The sequence below is a fragment of the Littorina saxatilis genome, linkage group LG1, assembly GCF_037325665.1.
Source record: "Littorina saxatilis isolate snail1 linkage group LG1, US_GU_Lsax_2.0, whole genome shotgun sequence".
Taxonomy (NCBI): domain Eukaryota; kingdom Metazoa; phylum Mollusca; class Gastropoda; order Littorinimorpha; family Littorinidae; genus Littorina; species Littorina saxatilis.
In genome coordinates, this window is record NC_090245.1 from 97,123,108 (window position 1) to 97,129,107 (window position 6,000).

Consider the following 6,000-nt stretch of genomic DNA (forward strand, 5'->3'; position numbering starts at 1 on the left):
CAAAGTTGTCATTGCTACATGTGGAGAAACAGTCCTCTGCTCTTCCCCTGATGTTATCCTGTCCACCATTGATAGTTGCATTCAAGAAGAAGCGGACACACGCATGTTTCTTTATGCTGCACACTGTATTGCACACTGACACAGAAGAATTGCGATACGAACTGCAGACACTGACGTTCTTTCCCTTGCCATTTATTTCGCTGAACAGTGGCATGGTAATGAGCTGTGGGTATCATTTGGTTCGGGGAAGCATTTTCACCACATTGCTGCACACAAGATTGCTGATAGTCTTCCGCCTGAGAAGGCGAATGCCTTGTCAGTTTTCCACACATTAACAGGATGTGACACCGTGTCTTTTTTCTCGTCAAAGGGCAAGACAACAGCATGGACAACTTGGGCAGCTTTTCCAGAAGCAACTTCAGCTTTCTTTGAACTTGCTGCAATGAGAAAACGTTCCAGCGATTGCATCAGTAAGATTGAACAGTTTGTTGTCTTGATGTATGAGAACAGCACATCGTCAACAGTCAATGAAGCAAGGCAACGCTTGTTCACTCAGAAGTGCTGTTCCATTGAGAACATTCCTCCCAACTCCGATGCTCTGCATCAGCATGTTCCTCACGCTGCCTACCTAGCAGGGTTTGTATGGGAGCAATCTCTGGAGAATGCTCCCTCTCTACCTTCTCCAAAGGACTGGGGTTGGACCAAAGAAGAAAAAGAGGGGTGGAAGCCCTTGTGGACCACTTTGCGCCAGGCTGAAGATTCCTGTTACAAACTGATTCGCTGTGGATGCAAAAAAGACTGCAAGGCAAGGTACAAATGTGGAGCTGCAGGTCTTCAGTGCACCGCCCTTTGCAACTGTGGCGGGGACAGTGGGGAAGAGTAACAGCTCCAAGCGTCAGCTGTAAGTTCTGTGAGTTGTCAAACATTCCTTTGGTACACTGACGATTCAAATAGTGTTATGTTCAAGTGACCGGCACGGTTGGCCTAGTGGTAAGGCGTCCGCCCCGTGATCGGGAGGTCGTGGGTTCGAACCCCGGCCGGGTCATACCTAAGACTTTAAAATTGGCAATCTAGTGGCTGCTCCGCCTGGCGTCTGGCATTATGGGGTTAGTGCTAGGACTGGTTGGTCCGGTGTCAGAATAATGTGACTGGGTGAGACATGAAGCCTGTGCTGCGACTTCTGTCTTGTGTGTGGCGCACGTTATATGTCAAAGCAGCACCGCCCTGATATGGTCGGCTGGGCGTTAAGCAAACAAACAAACAAACAAATGTTCAAGTGTTTGTTGGAAAACGGTGTTTTTTTTTTTAATCCTTTTTGACACTTACAAAATACATTAATTCATGATTTTGTATATTTTGGATGTTGATCGGGATTTAAAAAAAAAAAGGTTTTGCATACATGTACTAATAAAAAGAGACTTTGTTTGTGTGTGCTTATGGAAATATAATATTTTTGTGCAGGAATAGTTTTCTGTAACACACACTCACACACACACACACACACACACACACACACACACACACACACACACACACACACACACACACAGAGAAAAATGTGATGTGGATTTTGAAATGTACATGTAAAGTTTTGCTTAGCTTTAACCATCCTTTTACATTTGTACTTGTGAAGGACGAAATGAGGGGTTGATATTTTGTTGCAAGAGGCAAACGTTGCTCCCGGTAGTAATGACCTATATTTCAGCAAAATTCGGTCATATGAGATATATGAACTTGTCAAAGATAATCAAAAGGTTACAGACTATTGCAGGAATTTATTTGGTTAACTGTTATAGGTATTACCTCGTGACCAGAAAAAAAGCATTTATTGATCCCTGTGACTGTGACAGAATGGTTGGAGACTGTCGAGGGCACACCGTGTGACCTACTTTTGAAGGGTCAGTACCCTGTGTTGTCAATGAATACGCTTACCTCTAATGAAATATATTAATCTACATGCTTTTTACTCTTTTGTTTGAAAATGCACGCTTTGAATTAATGTTCAGGCGCCACACAACGCTACAATGGGGTTCCGGGCAGCTATGACCTATTTTTAATCTAATGTAGGTCATCACACATATCAATCGATCAAGTGTTTTGAAAAGCTTGCAGATTAATACAGGACATTATGTGATCGATTGTTTTAAATTATATCCCTGTAACAAAAATTCATTTATTGATCTGTATAAATGTTTTCACCGAGTGTCTGGAGACTGTCGAGGGCATACCGTGTGACCTACTTTTGAAGCGTCGGTACCCAGTGTCAGTCAATACAAACGCTTGCCTCTATCAAAAATATTCATCTACATGCTTTTCCACACAGGTTGTTGAGCTAGACTTTGAGGGAACTACTTTAGCGATTGAAAAGTTCCGAACGCTCTAATGTACGAAATATACATCTCTAGACCAAACATTACAAACATACTGCATTTAAACTAGCAACTACAGGCTTGAACACATTAATCATCATATAAAATCCATGAGTTTGGTTGTTTTCTAAATCCAAATCTAACGATCAGTGCAGAGAAACTCGCTTTAGATCTCTTATCAGTGCAAGCAAACTTCCAAGGCAAGTAACTCTCGTACGATAAGAGTAGTTCCCCTTCCAAATTTTCTGAACTGAGTTGCTTGGACAAAAGACTGCAATCCGACGCCGGTTACTTTTCGATAGTATTTCATTTTTATAAACAGAGCACACGCAACCAAGTGCACACATCTCATCAATTTAAAGAACATACAGCGGTTTCATACATGATTTTGCCCCAGAAAACTGAACTTTATACAGTGCACGGGTGCAAAAGTTCGTCTGCTAGTCCCATTCGATGAAAGAACAAGTCCTTTGTACTGGAAACTTGCATTCTCCCAGTAAGGTTATGTATTGTACTACGTTGCAGGCCCCTGGAGCAATTTTTTGATTGGTGCTTTTGTGAACAAGAAACACTTTAACAAGTGGCTCTATCCCATCTCCCCCCTTTCCCCTATCCCATCCCCCCCCCCCCCCCTTTCCCCGTCGCGATATAACCTTCGTGGTTGAAAACGACGTTAAACACCAAATAAAGAAAGCGATACCAAAACATAAACAGAACACACACAATCTGCCTTTATCGCCACATCAGAATAACAACATAACTGTGTACTTGATTTTAGTCCAACACAGGGAAACTGACAAGAAGTGTTAACAGAATTGAATGATTTTCCCTGAACTATACAACCGCGCATTATTCAATCGCCTGCGCAGGTAGACTGGTTGAGTGAATATGATTCGATCAAACTTTCGCACAAAAACTCTTCTTTTCTTTGAATAACTGAAGAAAGGAGGAATAAAGAGGTTACATACCACGTCTCCGTGATTATCAAAAATAATGGTCTCAGTTCGCGGTCATGAAAAAGCTCGCTGAAGCTCGCATCTATATCTACTAGATGAATACCCGCTTCGCCGGGTAGCCGGCTTCGCCGGAAAGAAGTAGAGCCGAATACCCGGCGAAAAAGCCGGGTACCCGGCTTCAACGGGTGACTGGCGCACCGTACGCCGGCTTCGCCGGGTACCCGAGTGGCGCACCGTACGCGATTGACGCCACACGAAGGAAGGGAGATAAACGCGCAAAACACTGGAAAAGATAAGAAGCGTTGTGGACAGTGACCTTCTAAAAATAGTAACGGGAATATGGATTGAGCGTTGTGGACAGTGACCTTCTAAAAATAGTAACGGGAATATGGATTGACGCCACACGAAGGAAGGGAGATACACGCAAAACACTGGAGAAGATAAGGAAGAGTTACTGGGAATGGATCTGGGAAGATGAACAGAAAAACCAAAATCGGCTCAGCGCTGCGCGCTGAGAGCACGTGTTGAAAATTCATCGACCTAGTTGTGTCCGGGGTCTACCTGAATATGCCCACCAAATTTGAAGCAGATCCATCGAGAACTTTGGCCGTGCATTGCGAACACACACACACACACACACACACACACACACACACACACACACACACACACACACACACTCACACACACACAGACAGACAGACACAAGCCGTATATATCTATACTAGATGATTACCCGCTTCGCCGGGTACCGGCTTCGCCGGGTACCGGCTTCGCCGGGAAGAAGTAGAGCCGAATACCCGGCTTTGCCGCGTACCCGGCGAAGTAGAGGAATACCCGGCTTCGCCGGGATAAAAACGTTGTGGACAGTGACCTTCTAAAAATAGTAACGGGAATATCTGGCTTCGCCGGGATGAAAGCGTTGTGGATAGTGACCTTCTAAAAATAGTAACGGGAAAATGGATTGACGCCACACGAAAGAAGGGAGATAAACGCGCAAAACACTGGAGAAGATAAGGAAGAGTTACTGGAAATGGATGTAGTGGATCTACAGAAAAACCAAAATCGGTTCAGCGCTGCGCGCTGAGAGCACGTGTTGAAAATTCTCATCGACCAGGTTGTGTCCGGGATCTACCTGAATATGCCCACCAAATTTGAAGCAGATCCATCGAGAACTTTGGCCGTGCATCGCGAACACACACACACACACACAGACACACAGACACAAGTCGTATATATATATACTAGATACTAGATGAATACCCGCTTCGCCGGGTAGGCTACGGCTTCGCCGGGAAGAAGTCGAGCCGAATACCCGGCTGCGACGGGGACCCGGCTGCGACGCACGAAGGAAGGGAGATAAACGCGCAAAACACTGGAGAAGAGTCTAAAAATAGTATAACGGGAATATGGATTGAGCATTGTCGACAGTGACCTTCTTAAAATAGAAACGGGAATATGGATTTAAGCCACACGAAGGAAGGGAGATAAACGCTGCAAACACTGGAGAAGATAAGGAAGAGTTACTGGTAGTGGATCCAGACAAAAAAAACAAAACCGGTTCAGCGCTGCGCGCTGAGAGCACGTGTTGAAATATCGACCAAGTTGTGTCCTGTCCCGGGTGTACCTGAATATGCCCACCAAATTTGAAACAGTTCCATCGAGAACCTTGGCCGCGCATCGCGAACAGACACACAGACACACAGACACAAGTCGTATATATATATAGATAGATACAAGATGAATACCCGCTTCGCCGGGTACGGCTTCGCCGGGAAGAAGTAGAGCCGAATACCCGGCTTTGCCGGCGCACCGTACGAAGGAAGGGAGATAAACACGCAAAACACTGGAGAAGATAAGGAAGAGTTACTGGGAATGGATGTACAGAAAAACCAAAATCGGTTCAGCGCTGCGCGCTGAGAGCACGTGTTGAAAATTTTCGCCGGGAAGAAGTAGAGCCGAATACCCGGAAGTCTAAGGACTTCCAGAACACCCTAGGTATCTTGGCTTTTCTTGCTGTTTTCGAAATTAGGGGGTATATACTATAAGTTGATTTCTGCCATTAAACAATTGATAAAGAAGTATTTATCCGTTTTTATCTTGTACACACATAAATACACTTTCAAAACATTTGACTTTTGTTAGTCTATGGAGACCTTGATATGTGAACAAAAACCATTTCCCTGGCCAATTTAGGTAAAACTCACGTTCGGATCGAGGACAGCATCATGCAAACATATAGACAGCCCAAGACAAGTAACTTTGTAGTGAATATCTGTTATATGTTTGAAGTTTATTTAAACCATTTAGTATTAGTGGTTTGCTGTCTTCTTTCTGGAGTCAGGCTTGCATCAAGTTTGTTTGATAGATTTTCACGTTTTGAGGGCAACTTTCGTTTCGCTTGATTTTCTATGGAAAAAAACCCACTGCGTATAATATTTTTCTTTGTTTTGTGTTGTACTGAACCTAATTAATTAAAATAACATCCATGTTCACAGTATTTCACAGTTTTATTTTTGACTGGAAGTGTGAGAGAATGGGAAATGACTGAAATCAATACCGTGAAACCTGTCGTACCCTTATTTGAGCGGCGGTCACGTGATCCCTGTAATAAAATGACACGGTAATTAATGCTTTAATTTGGGTGCGAAGTTTGTTGCAATAATGTTTTGGCC